The sequence below is a fragment of the Falco punctatus genome, assembly GCF_963210335.1.
Source record: "Falco punctatus genome assembly, chromosome: 3".
Taxonomy (NCBI): Eukaryota; Metazoa; Chordata; class Aves; order Falconiformes; family Falconidae; genus Falco; species Falco punctatus.
This window is the reverse complement of record NC_137582.1, coordinates 5356842-5383865: the sequence shown is the minus strand read 5'-3', so window position 1 is coordinate 5383865 and position 27024 is coordinate 5356842. Positions and strand designations below refer to the sequence as shown.

At 36.8% G+C, this 27024-nt stretch overlaps 1 long non-coding RNA gene across 1 annotated transcript in view; it reads left to right on the top strand.

Annotated features, from left to right (window-relative positions):
* Positions 1-5942: 5942 nt before the first annotated feature.
* LOC308059854 overlaps positions 5943-27024 on the top strand; it is a 52903-nt gene continuing 31821 nt past the window's right edge. Inside the window, exon 1 of the long non-coding RNA XR_013926461.1 lies at positions 5943-27024. This exon is cut by the window's right edge and continues 19231 nt beyond it. This is a non-coding gene — a long non-coding RNA (uncharacterized lncRNA).

The window sequence follows — 27024 nt, the reverse complement described above, 5'->3', positions numbered from 1 at the left end:
GCCAACCCACACAGAAACTAAACCAAATTAACCAAGAAATAAAATGACAATGTTTCCTTAAACACTGTACCAGATTCAAAATTTAGTTTGTAAAAGCTAGCCAATAGCATGTTTTCTATTAAAAGAGGCTTTATCCTTTTGTTCTGTAAAACTCAGGAGTAACTCCTCTCTAGCATTAAGCACCATTTCAGACTGGATTTACAAATGCTTAGCATAAGTTTTGCAGGTAGTGGTAAATATAACCAGGTAATCCAGTATGACACATAAGCATTGGATTTGCCATTATGTGATAGAAATCTTAAAATTCTGCAGTAGTAATCGCAATATGCCAGCTGTGAGAGGAAACTATTAGCCTAAACCTTTCTTTCGAAAACTGTAACAAAGCAGGAGCCTGACATGCTGTGATGGAAGTATATTAAACCTAGTGCAGGTTAAAAGAATTTTTTTAAACAGAATTATAGTTACTTTAATCTATTGTACAAACATTAACATTTGTATTTCTACTATGCATTGGGTTGCACTACCAGGAGCAGTGCAAATGTTTTTTATCTCAGTAGTTTCTCACATTACCTCATGTGTAATTTCTGTTCTGTGGTTTCTTCTACTGATTCAAAGCAGCGTTAGGGACCCAGGTTTTACATCGCTCCAACAGAAGGTCCTAAGAGAAAGCTCAGTATTGTTAGCAGCTGCAGCAAAGCCCACACAGCAGTTCATTAATTTTAGTTGAAGTATAGCCTAGGGTTTCGCAGGCATGCTTTGTTAGTTTAATGAACTGGGGTAAATATCTTAAATACCCTAGTGGGTCTTATTTCAGGTTTGCGCATATTTCTGAGATAGTCCAATAGACTGAAGCCAATGCAAACAGTCAAACTTCTAGGGACAAGCCCTTACTTTCTAAATCATCCCTCTGACTAAGTCCTGTAAAAGCATCTCATTACAAATGGTATACCTGGTGAGGATGGTCCTGGTGTGGTGTAATTATATTTTGCAGGTTAAAGTGTCAGTTATGTGAGCACTTTCAAAAGGTGACAGTTAAACTACTAATGGGTGGTTATCTCTCCTGGAGAGCTCTCCATTTTCTGTAATGTACTTTGAAGTGAATTTTTACATGTCCCTCATGTTATCTACCACCAGTGACTTTGCATTCTATTGATTCCTCCAATACGCTTGCAGCCTTTTATTCCTGACATGTTCCTTGTGAAGGTGATACACTGAGGAGCAGCCTTTCAAAACTCTAGTGAGGAACAGTGTAGTGAAAGTATTTACCCACAGTTAAAGCAGTCCAGTTGGCAAGTATCACAAGTGAGTGTCTAATACACCGCATTAATTTAGAGATAAGACTGTCCAAGTAATGCTGTCCTGGGGTATTGATGCTGTACTATTTCAAAAGTACTAATCCATTATTTTTCTTCTGGGCTAATGTGCATTCTGACTGATGTTTCTTTTTACTACTATATTTACTGAGGAAACTCTTTTCACTGGTCATTAGCAATTTATTAGTCAATTTATTAAACTGCACTATATTTCAGGTCAAGCGTCATAGTTAACAGCAGTGTTCATACTCCTGGCATGATTTTCTGCTGCCTTATTTTACAATGTCTTGACAGGTTTTCTATGTCTTCGGGAACATTTGGATATCTCTTTTTTTAATTTCTTTTGCTGTTAAATGTAATTTTATAGCACCAACTGACAATAATTATTATTCCCCCCCCCTAAAATTTAAAGATTCTAAGCATTTCAGACTCACTATTAGTTTCAGATAGAAGTTTAGATTTGTCATTGTCCCTACACTTAACATGGTATTTTCTCTCTCAGAATAGTTGGCTCTTCTACTTTTTCCATCTCACTTATGAAGGCAGTATTGCTTCAAAGCCATGAGTAGGACTTAATCTTGTTTATTCATACAACAGCATCGATTTCTGTATTAATAGTTTTTCTGGGCTAACACTAATATCTGTTGTTTAGTGCTCTGTTACTTACGTAGCAAAAACGAAAACTGGTGTTAAAGTCACCTTTTAAAGAATTTTTGAGGTTCTGGTACTGTAAGTCTTGGTCTCTGGGGGAGGTGGGAAGAAGGAGAAGGTAAAGCACATCTCTCTAGACTCGTAAATCATTGTTTTAAACATGCTTTTCTAACTTCTAAAATTCGGGAGGTAGACAGATATTGCTGTTGTTTTTCTCTATCATTAAATTGTTTTCTGGTAGTACTTTTCTTTGTGTCTTTCAGGTATGATCTCTTTAAATTCCTGTCCTATAAAAGCAGTTTCTTAATGTCAGCAGTAAGTCACTGCCTTTCACATTTGCCTCAGTAGGTTCCAGGCTTCTCCCGAAAGTTTGTTTTTTTCTTTTTGTGAACAGCTTATTCCTCAGAAAAACTATGCCTCAAATACCCTAAACAGTAAAACTGTATTTTTCCCTTCTGCTTAAATAAGCTTGCCACTTACATCCTAATCTTTTGTCACTGTGTATGTTAGAAAATGAGAGGCTTTGCAGGCTGTAGGTCATTTATCTAGCACAGGTCTCGCGAAGTTTCAGCCCCTTCAGCTTCTTCTGCCTACTCAAGGTTTCTCAGATTTGCCACATTGATTTCAAAGTGTATGAAGTTATCTTTCTTTTTTTAAATTCTGACACCAGAGTTTGAGTTCACTTAAGCTACTAAAAGAACCGAATATCCTGTTATTTATGATTTTAAAACACATTCTTAGAAACTCAACTGCAAGAATGAGTCACTTATTTTTCTCTTGGAAAAAAAAGCCCATAATAACTGGGAAAAGCTGCAGCTGGTGCTGTAGAGTTTTACAGACAAAACAGCAAACCTATATAGGACACATGACGTATTTAATATTTCACTAACAGTCTGGACCAACTCTTTAACTGATAACAGTCACCATTACACTGCTGAAGTTATTTACAATGTCAACTAACATCAGCTGCTTCTCTAGCTGCCTGATAAGGTAATATAGTTTATTTTTCTGGCTAAAACCCACCTTTTAAAAAACTATTTTTGACTAAACAATTTTATATGTCCAAATCCTCTGAAACTAATGGCTCTAATTCAGTTTTTACAAATGTGGTTATAGTTGGTAATAAAGTATTTAAAGTTTACATTAGTTTTGACTTTAAAACCACCGTTATTGGAGCATCCTCACAAAACTTGATTTAGATTAAGCATTTTGCTCAATCAGAAGAAATTCTGAAGGCTAGCCACAAAATTTGTTTTCTACAGGGTATATTAGTTAGAATATTCACAACTTCTTAAACAACTGGGTATTACTTTGCCTTTTCCAGTGTAGCACAGAATAATTTAAAATGTTTTTTTTTTCCTAATTCAATCAAATAATGAAACATTAAAATGCATAGAAGAAAATATCTAATATAAGGATTTTTTTTAATATTAAAGCCCCATGTATACATGATCTGCTCTAAGAGCTGCAGTAATGTACAAAGGAAACAAAGTTAGAATTGTAAGGTTAGAATTCATTTACTCAATCTTACTTTAAATACAACTGAAGGGCTACATGACTATGCATTCTAGCAAGGTTCTGTGGGAGAGATTTGGTTTTTGAGGCACGTCAATAAAGCCTGTAGGCTAAAACTGAAAAGTAAGTATCATTAGAATGGTTCTTTTTTTTCATTAGGTAACAATTTCATTTCACTGTTTTTGTTATTTTATTTCAAATGTTGTATTTCTCTATTTAATTGTTCTGTAAATAAAACCATATATAATCCAAAACCCTTTGAATTTCAGTGGTACTTGAATCTAACCACTAGATACGAACCCAATTCTTTCTTCTTTTCTCTCAGTTCCTGTATTTCTTTGCTCCCACTCATCAAAGGAGTGGCTCTAGTTTGGATGTGGCCAAAGTCTAATATGAATCAGACATAGGAGAAATCCAGGATGGTGACCTATGATTAGTCTATGTACTTGGTAGTGATGACTGCAATTTGTGTTTCTGGACGTCTTTACTATTTCCCCAAATATACTAACATGAGGTGTTCTTCGGTGTTCAGTTTAGCTTTTGATTACTCAATGTATCAGATGTTCTTCCTCCCCAGAAACAGCCTGTTATCACTTTTGCTTTATCTCACAGCACACTAAAAAAATGCTCAGGTAAAGCCTCAGACTATTTTGTGAACAGCACTGAGTTCTAATACAGCTCTTAGCTGACCAGCACTGTTTTCAGCCAGTTATCCTTTGACTGACAAGCTCCTTAATTTTCTTTCTAAGCATTCCAGAATAGCTAACTGAGGGACTCCCCTCCTGGCTCCTTCCCTGTTTTCCCCTAACTAAAGATCTGTTCTTCATGCTGAATAGTTCCTTGTACTCTGCACTGTCCATTAATTATCTTTTGATTGACTCCCAGCTCTGCCAGCCGCTCTCTCCATTCACTCTTTCAGAACTTAACTTCAGCTCATATCAAACTCTTCTTCATTAATGACTATCGCTGTCTCACTGCGATAGCTTCTCAGAGTTCTTGACTCCTCAGACTAGATCACGTGTACATGTCTCAAATGAATTTAATTCCCATTTGCGATCTTGCCAAGAGGCTACAGCAAATTTCTGTGAGTTACTGTGGCCACAAGCCATCATTTCAAATGCAAACAGTCATTTGCTTTACTGTAGCCTTTAATTAGTATGCAATTAACCTGGATCTGTCATCACTACATAGCTATTATTATTAATAATTCCGTGCTAGCCAGGGCAGTTGGGTTTCTCTTATGTTTCCTCAAATAGCACTAACAGCAGAATTCTGAGCACTTCAGAAAGCCAGACTGTGCCCAGATTGTTAATGTTCTCTGTCCTTTGGGGAAGCCTAATTAGAAGAGTTGGAGAATTTCAAATAGAAAGAAAGAGGGTAGCAATTATAATTAAACATAAACATTTGTCTCCAGAAAGAGTTCAAAGGAAGTTAGACTTCCTCCATGGTTTACCATGCATTTAACCAAAACATTCTGTACAGTAAAGATAAACCTGTTAGAATATATAATATGTAGTAAAGAAAATGGGAATCACTACCATGAAAAGTCATCCTAACAGCAGATTCTGTATTGTACCAGCGATCACTGGCTCTTTGCCTCTTTTCACATTAGGTGCTTTGGTTTCAGAGGTAAAGTGTTCAGAAGCAAGATTAACCAAAAATGCTTTGATCCTCTCTTGGATCCACATCTTGTCTGGGGAAAGGAGGAGTTAGGAAAGTTGTTGTTTGGCTCCATATTTAAATGATCTCAGTACTATCTAAGCAGGATATGATTACACAGAATACTAAATCTGCATGTTGATCCAGATGTAGACCTTTGTTCTGAAATTATCATTATGGAAGTACAAACGCTATCTCTACTTCCTAAGATCAGTGTAATAGGAAATAATGACTTCTTGACTATTCAGAATAATTTCCTTACACAGTATGTAATTACACAATAGGAAAAGAGCAGAAATATGCAACTGAGATGCAAGAGATTGGGGGTGGGTTCTAATGCTGTCCCTATCATTCTCATCCACAGGGAAGGATCGGTGGCCCAAACCCTTGGCTTTAAGAGTTTCTAGTCAGAAAAAGCAGGTTGAGACTGTGAGAATGTGGCGAGACTGTGAGAATGTGGCAACGCTGTGAACACAGTAGTGTGCAGCAATACCTTTACTTAGCTTTGGCTGTTAGCTCCTGATCTGAAAGCTGTATTAGGCTCACGCTTTACCCACATTTGCTAGTCCTTCTAAGGGGCAGGCACAATTAACCCAGCTTTAACCTTGTTCCTTAGAGAGCCCTACCTCCACACTGCACCAAATTGTGGATCTGTGCCCTCTCTCTAGCCAGCTCATCTATCCCTGACACAGCATTGCCTGAGTGAGGAGACATGCTTAGCTGCCATTAGTTGCCATTTCCTGCACACCATTATTTTTTAGCTTATTGGTCATGTTAGTTAACAGACTGCAGAGGTTCCTTCATTAGTAATCTTTCTTCTCCTTTGTGTAGTCTCCAGCATAGGGCTAAGAAGAATGAAAGAAGAAAATCAGTGCAAGTTCAGCAATGTAACAGTGGCTCCCCTTCCCACATTTGGAAGTGCAGAGTCATCCAAGTTCTTCTAAATTGAGACAGTAAGTGAGAAAAGCATGTTTTCCATGGACTGGTCTTAAACCAAACATCTCAATCCATCAATGTATAAAGGTACTCAAGTTTTAATGAAGCAAAACCCAGAAGCAGTGATTAAGCTTATGCAGATGGGCTACGTATCTAACCACTTAATTACACGTAGAAACAATTGTTTAGATATTCAGTTGTTTTATTAAAAAATTGTGGGCACTGTGTTAGCTTATTCTATTATAATTTTTAGCTTGAAGATATAAAATTAAAAAAAAAAAAACAGGAAATGAAGTATGAGTGAGACAGTACACTAGGAAGATGTTCTGTACTGAAGACAGGTGCTCCTGGAAAGCAGTGTCCATTCATGCTACTCTCTCTGTTGGCGGAGGAGATGGGTAGCTTAAGATGAGCCTCTGTACTTCATATGGTGCTGTGGGCATGTGTTTCATTTTAAAGTTTTTATCAACATGAGGACAAATTAAAGGGAGAAAAATAATAAAAAACAGTTCATGCAGTGCCATCTGTATTATTAGAACTGTATGCTAAGTAAATGTGAGCTAAAGCCCTAAGATGTTTTCATTTGCAAGCTCAGAAAACCAGGTATTTTGTATGGAAGAAATGTGCAAAAAGCCTGACACATTATGATAACCTATATGTATCCTGGTCTCTTTGGTTTTCACATTGTTGTACTGGCCTTTTTTCTAAGGAATTATTACTGCTTTTTAAATAAATTTATGAGGTATGTTTGGGAAGAAAAAATAATTGGTTGACACTTTTTTTTCCCTTTTTTTCTGGATGGCTGTATACTAACAATAAACATTTTTTTTAAATTATTTTTTTCCTGAGCCACTTCTTTTTTAATTTACTTTAATATTTAAACAAAGCTTTCATTCAAAACATGGGAAAGGAATGAGGAAGGGGTTCAAGAATATGCTTTCAAAGAGTCAGTCTTTTAGTATGAGTCTACAGGAAAAAAAATACTTAGAGGTTTCAACAAAAGTGTAATTTTACTTCTGCAAATACCTTTCTCCCAGAATCTGTACAGCTTTTTCCAATTACATTCCAAGGTCACGTTCAGCCTTCAAGATCTGATTTCACATTTTTATGGACATGTTCCTGGTAGCAAATCTCTGAAGAGAAGCACTGGCATTTCTTGTCAGTGTTGAAATTAGAGGATGGTGCGTTATTTTGCTCTTGTGGTTTCAGACAAAACTAGCAATAAAGCATTTAGCTCCATCTAAGTCTCTGGAGTGTTTTAGACTCCTCAGAGGCAGAACCATAACCCAGGAGATTCCCTTTCTGCAGAAAAAGATAATAAAAAACAAACAAACAAAAAAACAATAATTCAGCTTTGAGAGGTAACATCACACTGAATGATCTTAGGAAGAGACTTGCAAATCTGTTTATCTGCTAAGTCACTGTTTTTTCTTCTCTGAAAGGGGATTTCCTTCATAATTTTTCTAATTACCTAATGTTCATGAATGACTTAATGGCCAGAAACTGGATCATTCTTCTTTCATAAAAAATGCTGAAAAGATTGTGGGAGAGGAAAAGTCCAGAAAAAAAGTGCACTCTCATGTAGAGAATATTTTGCTTGGTCTGGAGGATAAAATGCCCTCTTACTTATAAAGGCGACCACAGGTTCACATTCAAAAAGCCCCACATGGCCAGAGACCTGGGCTGCCTCTTGGGATGTATTTCTTGTTTTCATTTTACCATCTGTCCTCTCAAGTGTTCTTAGCAGTGTAGTTCCATGCAAAGTTTGCTGTTGAGTCCATAAAACAGCAACATTTTTACCTTAAATTTGACCCATCTTCAATCCATTCCATTTCTGCCCCTCTTAGAGCATGGATTCCAGACCCAGGAATCACTTCCTATTCTCTTTTCTTCCTTCACAGCATCGTTTTTCACAAACAGTGATGGAAAGGAATGGTAGGTGACTCTCATCGAGTCAGTCCACACTAGGAAGGAGGTTTCTGTGGCCTTCTGCCCCATAGCTGTGCTACTGTTTCTTGGAAAGGGATTCACTTTCTTAGAATCCCTGTCTTTGAAAAAAGTTGATTGTACTTACTTATCTGTTGGAGAGGTGCTTTATTTTTAGATGCGGAGTCAGAATATTAGCTAACAGCATTTAACTACACAGGTATACAAGAGCTGGTATAAATCTAGAATAACTATACATTTTCAGTTGTTCATTGCTGTATTTCTCATCTATTCATAATTCTAATGAAGCTTCATCTCTAACAATAACATGGAAAGGATCAGATTATCAGCTTGATCTTGGTAACATTCACAGGCTGGAAAAATATCCTTTGAAGCCAAGTACAACTGCATCACTCAGCCTGGACCAAAAATTTAAAATCATCTACAAAAACTTTAATTTGAAGATACTATTAAGCAATGATTTATGAGCTACAAAATCAGTAGTATCATAAAAGTTATATATAAAAAAGGGAAAACAGAATTATATTTTCTAATTCTGGTTTAGGATTTCATAAAGTAGTTTATATCTCTATTTTCCTCACTAGGTATTATATTTCTAGTTCAACTCATTATGATTTAGCTACATGAGGATAATGCATTTTTCTTGATTTAAGCCACTATAGTATTAGTAGCACAGTTGGAAATGTTCTTCCATAAATATGCATATAGTACCTTCCTCACATATGTTAGAATAACATCCACAAAAATGGTAGCAAGGTTTTGATGTTCTGTTAATTTGAGCCAGAAATGCTATCAAAATTTAATTAAAATATATTTGACTGACAAGTAATATACTCTAAATGACACAGCTAATTACTGTTAATTAGTTCAGAATTAATTATAAAATTACATGTTTATATCGAGTAGTATGAATCAAAGTGTAAATGGTCATTCGGAGGACTTAATTTATAGTTCCAGAAAAAGAAAAAATCTACAGGCAGAGACACAGGCAAATCTGGTCTTGAAAAAGATAAATCCATGAACAGAAGTATTTCTGCATCTAATGATACACTTCACATTGCTTGTTGAAATAGGCCAGTATTTGCAACATATTAGAAGCAAGTAAAACAGCAGCAATTACAGTTCTCTGGCTCTGAGACTGAGCAGTTTTGTTGGCTCTATTTGAACTACCCTACGTAATTAAAATTTCCAAATTTTCTTTGGGAAAAGAGTAATAAACTTCCATAAGATTCTCCTGAAAAAAAAATCTCAGTTTATCTTGGTAGTTTTTCCTTTTTTTTTTAACAATGCAAAGCTTCCCCTTAGACTAGTACAAAGCTTTCAGTGAGGGTAAAATAAATTAATATCTGAGTGTGTGTAACTGTATATACTCAGATAAATTTTAAAGGTATGTGAGACAGTATATTCAGCTATATTGGACAGCTAGAATATGTGAGAAAAAGAACTCCTTTTATCCTCCTATGTTCTTTTGCTTGTGTTTGCACTAGAGGTCATGCCAAGGACTGAGCCGAAACCCAGCATGCTTCCGATCTGTCATCTTCATATCCCATTTCAAGGTGCAGGACTGTGTTATATACCCACAGTGCTGTAAGAATTATTTGAGCTCCAGCTGCCTTTTAGTATTACTGGCATTGCAGGAGACAGTGGAAGAAAAGCCTTGCAACCAGCATATCTGCCCATGGCTCTGTACAAAGGATCGAATAAATGTTCATCAAATGCAAGTAAGTGTGTATTTGATTTTGCAGTTTTACCCCTAGAACCATACTCTGGTGCTCATCTCAAGCCTCTAAATGAGCATAGACTAATATTCATGCAGCACATTCATGAATCCAATTCAATATACCCAGAAGGATAGTTTTGGCCTTCATTCAAAACATTAGAAATGTATCTATTAGAAACATATCTTTTGATTTAGTGGCATATTCTGAAAATGCAGCACAGAATGCCATTTGATGTATCACAGTGACATGCAATTTCTTTTAAAAGGTAAGAAAGGCTGACTGAGAGCCCTTTTACTGACAGTTAAAAATTTGATGAACTTAAAACAAAATGGTATTTTCCTATAGCGGTCGGGGGGGGTTGAGCTGCCTGCTAAAAATTAAAATTCTCTCACAGAATAAAGTAGTGTAAAAGAAAAAAACTGCTACAAAGAAATCCACTCCCTGCAAATTCCTTCTCTAAAGGCCTGGTTTCTTGGACAAAATTATCTACTTTTGTTATTCAGAAGAGAAAATCCAATAATCTAACATAGTCTTGGGTTTACAATGGGAGGAAGGTGCTGCTTATTAGCAAAAGCACATGTTACACAGTGTGATCACACAGTTGTGTAGCTTTACAGAGGCTTTGTTCAAACTTCATTTGATGCGTGTCTCTAGCCTTAAAATATACTGTTGTCTGGAGTGTTCTATAGAGTCCTATCAGTTGCATTGCAGCTACACTACATGTGTATTTGATCTGGGTTTTCTTATAACTTGAAAAATTATAAAAAAGTAATGTGTTGAATTTATTTTCAACTAGACATATCTGGCTTTTGTTAATTAAACAAAAATATCTTGCTTCCTAAGCAGATACAATAAATGTAAAAAAAAAAAAAAAAAAAAACAAAACCACAAAAAAACCCCAACAAAACCCAAACACCCTCCCTTCTGCCCCAAAAAAACCCAAAAGTAAAATGACCTTCCTAAATGTTATGTATGGTTTATAAACATTTTTTTCCAGCTACAAACTGTTTATGTGGTTGAAAGAATAGTGCCAAATCATAACTGATATTTAACACATTTGTTTGCCATGAGTTAATGCCTAAGTTGATCGTGTATTAAAACCACGCTATTGACACAGCAAAGAGGGAGACAATAGATCTTCACCTTATCTCCTTATGAGATGCTCAGAAAGCACAGTGTAGGCATATCCTGGGAATTTGGTTTTTTTAACTAGATTTAACTGCAGTTTAAATAGTTAGTACAGAACGAGCCAAACTAACCTTTGATAGAAAGGATGAAAAGAAATAAAATTTTATAATATCTAAAAGCACAGGTATGATATTGTGCCATATTCGTTTACACCAGTTTTGCTTTTAAGTTTCACCTGAGATGTAAAGCTGAGCCTGGAACAAATTAGTATACATGAATAAAGCTGTAACATTAATTCAGATTAAAATATATTCTATCTGCATTTCAGCAACTGCAATGCCAGCCAGAAAATGAAAGTGATAGGAAAACGACTTCAAACAAAAATCAAGTTGACAATCCTATTTTCATGGAACATGGTGGCTTCTTACCTTTCTGCATTAGCAGTCAAAACCAATGATTCATATGTGAATCATTTTCTAAAATGTAAGGTCATATTACAGAACAGTTTATTCCATGTGCATGTAAAGTTTGTAGCATCTTCCAAAAAAGGGAATAATTGGGCGTGTAAGATTAACCTCTCAGAGTACTTTTATTTCTCAGACAGTTTATTCCTATACGTACTTCTATTTTTTTGTGCGTATATTTCTCTTTCCTGCCGTAAACATTGCCCCACAATTGGCTACACAAAATTAAATCATTTAATGGATTTGTGGTTCAGTTGATTGAGGTCCCTGGGTCTCTCTGCACTCCTGGCAGCCATCTTATTTGGTCTGTTACTGTCATTCACTGTCATTTCCACTTGGCTGGTGCCTGCAACAGGTCAGATTACTGGATGTGCTCAAAATATGATATGAAAGAGAGGGCTGTGATTCCGATACTGATGGGCAGTGCTCTGCTTGCCAAAGCCATCTGAGGAGATCTTGGTAAATGCAGTTTCCTCAGGCTGTTTGGGGAGTCAGAGGAAGAAACAACGGTAAATAGAAGGGCCATCTGTCTACATTTACTAATGAGGCTATGCTTTCTGAAATCTGTTTCCACTACATGGGTATTGTTAAAGCCACGAGTTCATTTACTGACACAGGATTATTTTAACATAATTAGCTTTTTTAAACCTAGACCAAGTTGTGCACCATTTCACCTATCTGTTATACCTTCACTTTTCTTCTGTTCTGTTCATCTAATTATTTTCAGATTTTTGAGTGTTAGATTTAATTGTGCAGCCCTACTTCCACTACCATAACTGTCGCATTTTCTCACACAATAACTATATTATTTGGAGAAAATGCCAAGGGTGTTTTTTTCATAGCAGCTTAGTGAAATAGCTGAAAATATTTAATATATATGCTATTAAAGAACTTGACAACTTGTAGAAGAAGTTGGAATATTTCACGGCCAGTAGCTCTCTGATTCAGAAACACAGCAACTTCAGCAGCATTCTGCTGTCACTGCACTACTGTGGCTTTAAACATATTCATAAAAATAATTAAAAAAATGTTGGTATGCTAATAATAAGAGAAAAAACTAATTCTGGATGAAATTAGACTTATAAAATAAAAATGGTGACATCTCAAGGTATCAGTATTGATCGGCTTTTTTTCTACAGCAGAACCTAAGAAAAAAATGATAAAATAAAATGTATATTTCTGTAAAAAAATATCTCTGAGCCTCCATGGGACTTTGTAGCTCATTTCATCCAATGTCTGAAGTCAGATTTATTGGCAATGCAGCATAAAATGTGAATTGGCATGATGTTAACCAATCTGCCTTTGACGTCAGAGTAGAAATAGTAAGTAAGCTCACATGTCACTGTTCTAAGAGGATTAATGTAGATGACATAGAACAGACAGTGGTGAAAATCCTGATGTATATGTAGTAGGAAGTCTTCCACAAGTGGACAAACCTGACTCCTACTAGTCATATTTCTACAGTCCTAGCAGGTTTTGTGGTGATCTAGAATAAGCGCTTAGTATGTCATAAGAAAAAAAGAAAACTATCCTCAGTTTTGTAAGGAGGATCATGTCTGTACACCCCTTCCTTTTTAAATAACTTAGTGTAGATGCATCTGATCATAAAGGATACAACTTGTACCATTTTCACATCAAAAAAGAATGTGGTTAAAAATAAATTAGCCTTTCTTTTGCATCCACACATGGTTATAGTGCTAATATGATTTCTAAAACCATTTTTATGCTCTCCTTGCACAATTGTAATATATAAGATATCAAAATGTCATTCCATCAAGTAGCTGAATTTCTTCTGCTGGAAGAATTATTTGGGAAAGTCTGAAATGCACTTCAGAGGACATGCAAAGATTCATTTTTCCATTATAAACAGCAAATTATTTCTGAGAAATGTTTTAGGGAAACTTCAGCTTATTTGATTTCAACACTTAGAAAGTGTGGCAGAAAAATGGGTAGCTTGTGGCATTGAAGCCTAACTAAAGACTAGCGAAAGGCTGCATCTCTGGTCTCAGAAAAGTAATGAAAGAGGCATGTTACAAAAATAATTTGTTGTGGCTAATCACTACTAAGAAAAAATAAGAATAATCTATGAATGCTAAAATAGTTGTGAAGAAAACAATTTTCAAGGCATTTGTAAAGACTGATTCAAAAAGAACAATAATAAAGGTGGTATTTTTCTTTACTTGTTATGACCCAATATGAATGAACATTTTTCTCTTCAGAAAGTTTCTAAATATTTCTTGCGCATGATGTTTCTCCTCTTGTGCCCATTACTCTACATGTCTTTTTTTTCTTATGGCAAAAGCCAAGAGTTCCTTTTCTTTGTTCAGATCATGTCTTTCCTAGCCTCACAGGACTATTCTGGGCTCTGGAGAATATGAATGTCATAGTTGATGCTTAGAGAAGAGGTTGACAGTGAATATCTCTGAGGGTCTGTTAATGTATACCCTCTTTCAGCTGTGATCTGGGAGTGTGAAGAGAATTTAAGGGAGCAGAGCTGGTTCCATTGACATGTTTCTTCCATGTCCCACTGATCTCTCTTTGCCCATAGAGTCAAAATTCAGAGTAGACAATTGTAGATCCTATGGTATATGGAAATGGAAAATGGAAAAAAGGAAAACCTATGGTATATGCAGTTCTCTAATGAATGTACTGGACACCTTGAGCTGTCACCTAATTTTACCTCAAAAAGCCTACCACATCCTCTTTGCTCCCCTTAGAAATAGAGGGCATAGAAAAAGGGAGTATGATGTCTTTAGATGGCATCTTCATCTCTCACAACCTTTCTACATCTAGCAGGAGAAGCACAATAGCATTTGGGAAGATTTTGGAAGAAGACAGGAAGGTAAGGGGTTATTCACAGACCAAAACAGATCATTCTTTTAGGTATCAGGTATTAATTAATGATTTTTCCAAAGCAAATAGATTTGGGGAGATGCTGCTGCTATTAGTGTCGTGCCATTTGCCTACATGAAGCTTTTCACCTGCGTTTCATGTAATATGATGAGTTGCAGCAGAAATTCAAATGACAACCATACTTTCTTCCTTCTGGTGTGTTACATTATAGGGGTCTGAAACAATGTGTTAGCACATTCCTAAAGAGAAAATTGATATTTGCAAGACAGTAATTTCATTATTAGTAATCTCTTTGCTAAGGCAGAAAATTTGCTTTCCACTTCTCTACCTTGTATTAAAGATGAAACAGAATTGTATTTTTACAATTATTGTACCAAGAGAAAATTAATAAGACCCTTCTCTGCTGAAAAATTCAAACCTTATGTTTCTTCTCTTTCAAATCTTGCAAGAATATTTTACCAATTACTTCAAAGGGGATAAAAAAAAGTTATTATAATTAAACAAGTTATGCGACATGAATGCTCAGGACTTAAAGAAAAATATCTAACTTATTTATTCAGTTACTTTCTGTCTAACAGAAGCAAGCCTTTACTATACTGCAAAATTAATAACTTAGTAGGAAAACACATGTTAAAGGCTTGCTAAAATTGCGATTTCTTCCTGTAAATGAAAGTTTAAATTAAGAATTCCACTGCAAGTCTCACTCTGTCCTTCTATGCATATGCCTTCTAGGCTGTCATCCCAAAAGACACTTGTTTAAACTCAAATAAGAGTACTTTTTTTTTTTTTTTTTTTTTTTTTCCCCTGGAGTTTTTTTGTCCCTGCTTAACTGCTTTGAAAGATCAGTTTTATAGAAGGGTTTAATAATCTTAGGATTAGCACTGCAATTTTTAGGAGGCCTTACAATCATCCAGTTCACCTGACAAAAAACTTGCTAGATTCTGCTGGAAATTTTACTTGGGGAGTGGCAAACTTCCATTCAATGGAATGCCATCATCAGCAACACCCCTGTGCAAGTCACTGCATTAGATACATAGTAAGAAACAGTGTTCGCTTTGTCTCCTTTAATGACAGTTGGAAGGCAGGGTAGAGAGAGGAAGTTCACACCTGCCTGCATTAGGAAATAAATGAGATCCCAGGACTGAAATTTAAATGTGTGCATTGGGAAACTGCTACAACTGTGTCTGGGACTGCTGCAGCTCAACTAGCTAGCACTCTTCCAAATTGGCACCACTCTGAAGTCAGTATGGCTAAGTGACTGTCCTTACCAGACACTTTGCATCTAGCCATCTGTTTGCCATGCTGGGATATCTAATGGCATGTGTGCATAGTATTTTGTGCCAATTTTTGTGCCAACTGTCCTCAGTGCTAAGGAATGGTCCCAGGCATTGACTTGTATGGATATAGGTTCCAATCCTCATATATACCGTGACTGGATTTAGTTTAATGGTAAAAAGAAATTATTTCCCTAAAGTTTTTTCCTCATTCAGAAAAAGCTGCCTGTAAGCTTCTAGGACTGAGCAAATATTGTTATATATGCTAAACGCATATGATACAGGAAAGTATAAACAGACCAGAACAGCAGTTCAATTGCTAACAAGCCTCATTTGACATGTGGTGTTCTTTAGTTTTGTTTATGTATTTGTTATTCTCTAGCATTTCTTGTATTCTGTGGACTGTAAAAAAAAAGTCTGCAAACTGTAGAATTTAAAACATTTTATGTTTTTTCTAATTGACCTGTAAATGCAATACAAGAGCACTACAGTAGTAGCCTATGCTACCTCAAGTCCTTGGTTAATTTGTATAGAACTTCATAGTAACACATAATTATTTAGTGAGTAATATGACCTTCCCATCATTTAGTCCTAGACTTACTCTTGCTAACTGTCCAGAGTCAATTTACATACGATTTGCTGGTGGGAGGTAAATGATATTAAGCTTTCTGCTTTCTGACTATGCAGAGATCAGTACACATAGACACAGTTTACATGCATTTGGAGCATCATAAGTAGGCAGAGATTAATTTAGTTTCAGTAAAAGTCATATTGTGTGATTTTTTTCCTCCAGTAGATTATGAAGAAATGGATGGAAGGAAAAAAAATTGTCAATATCTCTACCCATCATCCTCCTTTTAATTATAAGCAGCTGTGGTGACAACGCAAAGGGCTTGCACAGTGCTGTAGTAGTGATGTCTCCAGCCTCTTTTTGGAAAACACATCTAAATCCTTCTGACAATCTTATACATTTGTTTTCCCCACCTTTCTCTGCCACCGTATGGTATTCAGTTACCTTCACCATCATCAGGGCTTACAACCTTACTGCAATCAGGTTTTTTTCTTACCTTTTGCATCAAAATAGCCAGCATCTTCCCTTTCTTTTACCATTTCCACTTTAAAAACTTTACTAACCATGTAATGCTCTTTAATTTAATCAAGAGCAAATTATCAGGTGAGAAAACAACCATTTTTTGCAGTTCTTCTACCCAATTTGCCTTTGGTTATGTAAGTAGTATTCATGGTTCTTTAAGACTATTAAATGTCCCAGAGCTAATAATATTTGCTTGAGTTTTTAATACCCAATTACATTTTACTTTCTGACAACTAATATTTCATAGAATCTCTAGTTCACTTCTCTTAATGTGGCAGCTGGCAGAACATGGAACAAATCCTATAGCCTTTTGTTCTGTCATGCTATTTTTATATATAGGGAAAAAAATTTCCTTAGTTCTGCTTTTACACATTTGTCTTAGTAGACAATATCTTGCACAAAACCAGCTGCAAAATTATTCTTGGCCAATGATACTTATGAATGTATGTTCATTACTGTGGAACAGAAAATGAAAACTGTAATACAATGTTCAGTGAAAAAATGCAGTTTTTCCAGAAAGATGTTTTTGTTTTATTTCAAACATGGAATATGTTTCCAAAATTATCATGTACATGCATCGTCAAATAGATCTTCCTGATGCTGCACCTCAGAAATTCTTGAAGTAGAAGAGAAGCCCTTTGACAAGTCCACTCATAGGTATGCCATGGCTGTTACCTTTCCACATGTCAGCAGAAAACTTCCATGGAAATGCTGGAAATGTATAATTCTTTCAATATATTCATGTATCATATTAAAATGGAGTTAAAAAGATACCAGCCTTCTATTAGCTTCTTATTATCATTACTTTAGATCCTGGACCTACATATATGCAGGTGAACACTTATATTTGTAAAAATACCTCCTGGATTCAGTGAACCTAGTAATTTTTGAAGGGCTTAATATGAGGCTAGCATAGCAAAGCATACAGTCCAGATCATCAGCTGAAAAATAGTAGATGAAGCAGCTTATAATCTGTCCCATTTGCTATCCCAAATTCTAAGCTTTGCAAAGTAGATTGGGTCATCAGAAATCCTTCCCTATTTCCTCATTCACTGGAGGCATAACCAGTGCTGCTGGTAATCATTCACAGTACCAGCTCCATCCTATGACTAATAGCGAAGAAAATAAAAATTCATCTGTCACCTGTTCATTGAGCTGTTTTCCCCTGTGAGCTGATGCTTAGTTTTATTCCAGTAAAACTGGAAATTGTAAGCAAAGGAACCAAAGCATTGGGCCCAATTTAATTCTGCACAAATCTATCTAATTTATAGTAGTTCAAACCAGCAATTCAAAAAGTGGTTCAAACCAGTAGTTCAAAACAGAAGACTGTCATCAGCCTAGGATTTTATTTTAATTTCTTAGGTTTACCAGGGGTACAATTAAAAAAATCCTAAACATATGAAACAAAAAAAATCTCCATGTATTTATTACAGGTCAGGAAACTGTGGTCAGAAAGAGGAATGAGAATGTGTGGGAGCAACAACTCTGCAGACACCAAAGTCAGTGAAAAAGGAGGGGGAGGAAGGTGCTCCAGGTGCTGGGGCAGAGATTCCCCTGCAGCCTGTGGTGAAGCCCATGGTGAGGCAGGCTGTGCCCCTGCAGCCCATGGAAGTTAATGGTGGAGCAGATATACACCTGCAGCCTGTGGAGCAAGGACCCCACACTGGAGCAGGTGGGTGCACCCAAAGGAGGCTGTGACCCCATGGGATGCTGTGAGCCTGTGCTGGAGGAGGGTCCCAGCATGACCTGTGAACAGAAAGGAGCCCACACTGGAGCAAGTTTGCTGGCAGGGCTTGTCACCCCATGAGGTACTGGAGCAGTCCGTTCCCCAGACTGCACCCCAGGGAAGGGACCCGCACTGCAGCAGTACATGAAGACCTGCAGCCCATGTGAAGGACCCATGTTGGAGAGGTTTGTGGATAACTGTCTTCTGTGGGAGGGACTCCCCGCTGGAATAGGGGCACAGTGTAAGTAGCCTCCCCCTGAGGAGCGGCAGAGACGTGTGATGAACTGACCACAGCCCCCATGCCCCATCCCCCTGCACTGCTGGAGGGGAGGAGGTAGAGAACATCAGGAGTACAGTTGAGCCCAGGAAGGCAGAGGGGTGGGGGAGAAGGTGTTTTAAGAGTTGGTTTTATTTCTCATTATCCTACTCTGATTTGATTGGGAACAAATTCAACTAGTTTTCCCAAGTCGAGTCTGTTTTGCCTGTGACAGTAATTGCTGAGTGATCTCTCCCTGTTCTTACCTCAACCCACGAGCCTGTCGCTACGTTTTCTCTCCCCTGTCCAGCTGAGGAGGTGAGTGACAGAGCAGCTTTGTTGGGCACCTGGCATCCAGCCAGGGTCAACCCACCACAGTTCTTTTAAAAGGACTGTCACGGTTCAACCCCAGCCAGCAACTAAGCCCCACACAGATCCTCACTCACTCCCACCCCAGTGGGATGTGGGACAGAACTGGAAGACTAAGAGAAAACTCAGCTGAGGTAAAGACAGTTTAATAGGTAAAGCAAAAGCCACGCACGCAAGCAAAGCAGAGCAAGGAATTCATTCCCCACTCCCCATGGGCAGGCAGGAGCTCAGCCATCCCCAGGACAGCAGGGCTCCAGCACGTGTAACGGGGACTCGGGAAGACAAACACGTCACTCTGAATATTGTCCCCCCATTACTCTCTCCTCCAAGCATTATACACTAAGCATGACGTCATATGGTATGGAATACCCCTTTGGTCAGTTAGGGTCAGCTGTCTCAGCTGTGTCCCCTCCCAGCTTTGTGTGCACCCCCAGCCTGCTTGCTGGTGGGTTGGGGTGAGAAGCAGAAAAGCCCTTGGCCCTGTGTAAGCACTGCTCAGAAACAGCAAAAACATCCCTGTGTTATCAACACTGTTTTCAGCACAAATCCAAAATCTAGCCCTCTACTAGCTACTATGAAGAAAATTAACTGTATCCCAGCCAAACCCAGTACAATTTTCCTTTGAAAACTTGCTATTAGTGAAATCAGAGTAATCTAAAAGGTTTCAGTTGTGAAATAGCCATGTTGCACTTTATCCAAGTGTCCTTTTACTCTCCAATATTTATTCATTCTATCAGAATATAATTTGCAATCTTGTATAATGTTGTGATTATGTTTATAATCTTACACTCACCTATTATTTTTTTTCGGGTTTTTTTTAAGTATCTGTAAAGTATCTGTAGATATTTTTGTTTCTGGTCATATGAAGCTGTCTGTAATTTGCCAAGACTAACCTTCGGAGCAAAACAAGATACCATAACCATGTACATCCATTTTTTACTTTGGTATGCCAGAATTCAAATACATCCTGTATTAGTGAACACTTTCAGCTAGGGGTGTTTTCTGAAGTAAGGATGAGAGAAAAATCCAAGAAGTTGTAGTAAGTGTATATATATATATATATATATATATATATATGCATGCCATCATAACACTAATACACAGAAAGCCACAATGTTGCCACATTTTCATAATCACAGTACAACTTGTTTAATGCTGTCTTGAGCTCACTTTTTGGAACTTTACTAAATCTTTTTCAAACTATCCTGATGTTCCTTTCTGTCTCTGCTACTCTTTTTTTTTTTTTTTTTTTTTTTTTTTTTTTTTTTTTTGAGCAGCTGAGTAGTATTTTAATTTCCACAGTTATTTCTAAAGATAAAATCCCAAGCTTCACCTCCCATGTAACTTAATTTGGAACAATGAATTGAGCCACCTGACAAAAATAGGGACCTTAGACTTTCTAAGGAGTCCAACAAGCGTCAGTTCTTAGCCCTCTCAACTAACTTGTTTCAACTCTCAAGTAGATATGTAGTTTTTTAAGTGTTACTATTTTTATTATTATCCTGTAGACAGGCTAGATCAGAAGTCTGAGCATACTAAGTGCATAGACACTAGTTTTATTCTAGTGACATTCAAAATATACACTCACAGAAATCTTTAATGAGTGCTTCCACTTAGACAAAAATCTCCGTTTATTCCTACAGTTCAAATATAATAGCTAGCAAGGACAGGGGAAAGAACTCCTCTAAAAAGCAGCAAATCACATAATAGGAAATTTAAAGGAAACCTGGGAAAGGGGAATAAGGTGGGAAAGAACATATTTTAGAATATCTAGACACAACCATCAAAACTGGCCCTGTAACTTTGCAACTGAGATGCTTTGCACAGACTTTCATAATACAGACATCACACACTGAATTTAATGTGTGCTGGAAAACTAATATGTTTCACAGAGTCGTAATATAATAAAAGGCTAGCCTATTGAATCATGTGTTATTTATTGTTCTCTGAGAAAGCAGAAGGAATTTTTTGTATTACCTCCCTAATGTATTTTTTCAATAACTCTATAATGTTCTACAATGAGAATTTTTAACTTTGAAGTCACTCTAATTTTAAATTTGTATCAAACCTTTAGCAGAAGCTTACCTTGCTTCTAGAGCCTGCTCTAACCATAGGTGAAGGCAATGAGAGCGTATAGCAGCTGCAACAGGAATGCAGTCACATACAAGCCCTGATCAAGTCTAGTCACTTGTGGATCAGAGTTCCTGTTCACTTGATCCCGCTTTTCCCCAACTCCTTCCAAGATGTGAAATAATAATGACAAAGCCGTACTGCTGGCCCATGGAGTAAAGAGAAGTAAAAGGAACGGAAGCATTCACTCTCATTCCCTGCTTCCCTTTCCTCTTTTGCCAAAATATCCATGGTCAGGGACAACTGTGAGTGACTACGCTTCTGCTCATTTTTGTGGACACTAACGCTATAATAGGAGCCCCTCACAAAGAAGTGAAGATATGGCTTTGGATTTGTAAATTTCTTTGGCGTACTTGCAAAATCAGACCTTCATATTTCATACACTTGGTATATCATCGAAATGTGACCTGTAAGGCATTTTCTAGTCCTTCATCTATTTCCCTACTCAGAGACATTTTGTCTGCTTTTCCAATCTTCCAGTGAACAGAATTCTTGATTCCTCACATGCCGGTGCTAATTCTAATATTGGAAGATATTTTTATGGTGAATATTTATCAATCTGATTAGCAATCATTATAATATTCACATAAGCTTATGTGTACGTAAATATTCCCACAGATCCACATATTTAGTATGTAAGATATTGTACATAAAAATAGGTATGTTTAAAAATATTTGAAAGCATGAATTTTCTTCATTTTTCTCCCCACACCCTTGCCTTGCTTTCAGCACTTACATTCTGCAGGTCAGATTTAGGACAAATGACATTTAGCAAGATGTAGCAGGTTTGCTAAATGTTTGCAGATTTACCAATTTTGTAACTTCATAATTCAAATCTGAATTATATTTTTTAAATAGTTGCTTATTTCTAATATTTTTATTTCTTTTCCTTCCGTTTTATTTCTGCTTCAGTGTTAGAACAGAAATACATGTTACGCAAAACACTAGCCTGATTCCCTTGCTAAAATTGTGGTAAATAATCAATTTATTCCCAACATTTAAATGAAATCCTAAATCCAAATTGAAGCACAGCTGCTTTTTTGTACTGAAAAATACAGTCTCAAATGTTCACAAAAGGGCATAATTTATCTTAATGATGGCATATTTGATGCATTCCTGTACAGCACGCAGGGGGCAGCATTCCCACTGCTAGCTGATATATAACTTCAGAGTCACAGGGAATGCAGACCTTGAAAGCCAGAGAACAGACAGATAACAGGACAAGAAATATTTCACAGGTCACTGTCAATAAACTGACACTGGCCTGTGGTTTGAATTGCGTATCTCCAGGTAGAATCATAATAAAGAGCACATAAAACTTTCCTTTTTTTATCGAGCACACAAAAGGGAAAACTAAAGAAATGTCAGTAAGATGGATTAAGTGAATAACTGTCTTTTAATTATTTTTTTTTTTTTTTTTACCAAAGGTAGAGACGCTATTTAGGAAAAAAATGTGCAACTACCGCGCATGGAAGGGGGAAGAGAAGAATAAGATACATCCAGCTGGCATAAATGAACATAAATGAAATTAAGTTGCCTGAACAGCAGGAAATACAATTTGTGCCAGAAACTGTCAGACTGATCTCATCCATCTCTCAAACAAGGCTATCAATCACTGTCTCATCCCTGTCGTCAGCATGGTTTTTCTTACCTCCAGCTGGCTGTACTTCAGCAGTGGAGTCATGTTAGCTGAAATTCATTGTTTCACTTTGTTAATCTTTTATTCTTCAGAATTTCAACTATTTCTACCATTCCTGGAAAGGTATTATTCTGCCTATATAATTGAGCCATAAGCAGAACATGGGCAGGAATGGAGGCTGCAGTGCTTAATGAACACAGCTGTGGACTGACATTCATGAAATCCAGATTTTATTCCTACCTCTGCAGTGACCATTGAAAATCTATCCTTCGTGTGCCTAACTTTCCTCCATCTGCAAGATCGCCACTTATATGCTGAAGCCTTCTTTATTATTTATGACCTTCTCTCTTGCGATCTATATATTTCACGTGTATTCATACATGTCATACTTAACGACGGTCAAAGGTTTAATTTTCCATGCCATGTATTTTAGGTTTTTGTAATCTGGAAAGAGGCAAAGAATATTTCTTTAGAGAAAAGATGAAGTGTTTAATTACTGTGTGTATGCATACAATATGCATTTGTATGACTGTCTTCTGTCCAGGGTCTTAAATGATAAGAATATAAGACAGGAGTTAGCATCAGGGAGCACCGACAGCTTTCTGCTCCGTAAGGGAAGGCAAATGGGGAGCCAGCAGTGACAGCAAGGCAGGCAGGGCAGTGGCCTCACTGGCAAGAGCACAGCACCAAAGCACCCAGACAAAAGTGGAGCAGGGCAGTGAGCAGGTCAGCTAACTGGCCCGGGTTTGCCAGGCAAATTCACAGTGATGATGTAGATCTGCAGTGAAGCTGCAGGCGAGCGTCCTGGTCAGACCAGCGAGGTGCATGGCAAGCAGAGGCATGGATGCAATGTAGGTCAGGCAGGGACCACGGCAGAGCAGTTCAGGGTACACACAGCTCCTGAGTGAGAGGGGGCCAGCCCCTGCCAGGGTTTCTCAAGCAGCATCAAGGCCAAATAGCTGCCTCACAGCTGGCTTTGAGCCCTCACTGCCAAGTCCCCAGGACTGTGGCAGAATTCACTTAGGGCTTGGACAGTTAACGGGCAAGTAATGCAGTTACAGCCTACTTGAATTTGTCTCTGGCATATATTTAATTGCATAGGTATGCGATAAATTGTATTGAACAGTGTACACTGAAGTAACTGGTACAACCACAGTGCACAATGAGTTTTAGATATACGTTACTCAAGCTACTACTAAAAAGAATGGCAGACTGAAATCTCTTTTTCTGTTTCAAATACTCTTACAGCTGCTAAATTTTCACAGAGTTCTTTGTGAGAAAATTCACAAACACTAAGATCTTCAAGATATTTCTTCATCAGATATGCTTTTCACAAAAATATTTATTGATTCATAACCGATAATGACTCAACCCCAGAAGCCGTTAGTAAATCAATTCAGGAAGATTACCTTTGAGTTTAATAGTAATTCCATGCATGAATGGTCTAAATGATCAGTTTGGCAAGATACCATGTTTGCTTACCATTTAGAAATTCCTTCACAACTAACAGCTATGATCTATGAATAGCTCCAGAAGCTTTCTGCCACTATGCCTAATACTTTAGTAGCTCTGATAGACCAAATGAATTTCTGAATTCTAAATTTCTATGCATTTTGCTATGACTTAGACCTTTCAAAGCAAATGACCTTAAATCCAGGGCATGGATGATATTGACACATCATTTTTCAAATTGGTAGATTTTCTTCAAACTGCACTTCATCAGAAATCCAGGACAGCAGGAAACTGATAACAGCAGTGCTGTGAAAAAGACATATTGCTTATAGAGAGCACTTTCACTATGTTTTCTTAGGTGAAAACATTTAAGCTGATGTAGGAATACTGTGAAACTATCTGTTTTGTATGCATAGCGACCACATCCAAATACAATTTTATCATAAAGACACAGTGTCAGTAACCCCTTTTGGAAAGCTGGAATTACCCACTAGGGTTTTCTTTCAGTTCTCAGATATCAGAACAATGACACCACAGCAACGTACATCAAGGAGAACAGTACAACTGAGTGTATCTTGCAGACTGATAGAAATTAATGAATAAAGAAATACTCAATATTATTGATGGGATGTCTCAAGCCAAGAGCATGGAAGCTGTTCTTTGATGTCAGTAGCTTATGATGACTATTGACTTACCTTTTTGATTTAAGGAAGACTACACCAAAAATGTATTTTTCAGAACTTTTTTAATATTTCATCAAGAATAAAGTAGATTATACATCATACTTACTTGGACCAGTACAGTAAGGCACAAATGCTGAACAGAAAGTCAGTGAAAATGTTCATTGCTGGTAAAACAGATTACATCTGTAATGACCCATCAGATTTCCACTATGATTTGGGAAAAGCATGCTATATGTTTATCTGTTTTATGGAACTCTAATTAAGTTATCATCAATTATGAATAGACAGAAGATGTAAAAAATACACCCTATTTCTCCTCACCTAGTCTGTGCCCTGCCAAGTCTGCAGAGGAAGTGGAGAGCCTCTAACACAGAATTTAAGCTTATGGCAGGAACAAAACCATCACTAAATAAATGTTAAATACGTGTTTAATGGCTGAAGGGTACATTGAAGGATCACATTAGTATCATGTATTTGGTATGGTTTCTTGTGGGGGAAGAGAATATTTTTCACTAGTTTGAACAACTGTGAAAAAAGATATGAGCAATGGTTTCACCTACATTGTTTTTTAGATAAAACATATCACATAAACGTAAGCTGGTGTTTTTATGGTCATATGAGATAGCAGAAGTAGATTTATTCTCAGGATACGCATTTCTGCATACCCAGTGATTTCACAAATGCTGCCAAATCAGGTCTTAGTTTTACAGCTCTTGCCTATCAAATTTATTTCCTTGTATGCAGGAGACAAGCAAGAAATATTTATTTGTGATTGTGAAGAAGATTTAATCACTTTGATTCAGGTACAATAGCCTAACCTAACCAAGGCATGCATATTTGTTTAGATGCAAATTATCATGGGTTTTATATTGCAAGTAAACTACATGATTTTCAAAGGTATCAACCAATCTTCTTATACAATAATGTATCTTGAAAGATGTTCATGGCTCCTGCAAAATACAGCTAACTCACTTGTTTGTGTGCTTTTTCCTGTACTTTATGTTTTAACCACAATCTTAATTTGGTCATGATAAAATGGTAACATGTTATTACTGTTCCTTTTTTAATTTTTTTCTCACCTAAGAGTGGAGACAGTTTGTTGTTTCCCCCTTAATGACTACACAGTTTTCTGTATGAGGAATCTAAGTGACAACTCAAATGACAGTGTTACTATACCAATCGAATACAAAGAATAAAAAAACTAAATAAAAGAAATGTCCCAAGAGATCACAAATGGTGAAGATCTTAATCCTTATGCAGTGTAAAACCTCACTAATACTGAGTCACTCATATTACAGCAACTTAAGTGACTGGGTTGTTGCATTTCTTAAGAGGCATCTAATGTTAGAGTAAGCATGTAAAACAATGTTCCCTGACAAAACAGAAATATTGCAACCCATTCTTAAAGTAAAAGAAAATAATATTTAAGTGTCTCAAATTTCTTCTCTTATTAGTATATGAGAACACATAGCTTGAATTTAAGCCAAGAGAACAGACTGTTGGTCTGAACTTAACTTAGTCAAAAAAGGGGCTTTACAGTGACACATTTTCACACTGTGATCCCTCTTGCCCATAAAAGTTGATGAAGCCTAATCCCCAAAATAATAAAGTCAGTGTGAGTCCTTCCATTGTATTACTCACAGATTATTCTCAGCTAAAACTGCATTATTTTTCCTTTGTGTTTCTTTTTGCCATGTACTTAGGCATACATCTAAATGCAAGCATGAGCTGTTTCACAGAACATACATAAATATAAGCATGAACAGTCCCACAAACATCAAAGGCATGCCCTTAATGAACTGGAGTCTGAGGGAATCCATGCGTGTCAAATTTATAATCTACCTTTTGGCAAAAGAGTTTCAAGAGATAGCTCCTATGATGGATGGTATACTACAAATACAATTTCCATGCAAAGATTAAACATGAATATTTAAAATACGTTATCATAAGCTTCTGTTTGGAAGTCTTCAAATAATGCACCTGTGTACCATACATCTATTACTTTTACATGTATCTAAGTTTGGTCCACAACATCCACTTTTTTTCCTAATAGCTTCAAAATCAATTTTCTAGAATATCATACATGTTAAATGAATGGGACCACCAGAATTTTCCACAGAGTCATGGAAAAAGCCATTCAACTGTCCTGCAGAAATTTACAGTATAGAAAAGAAAGCAATTTAACACAGTAACAAAGAAATTAGCATGGTACATC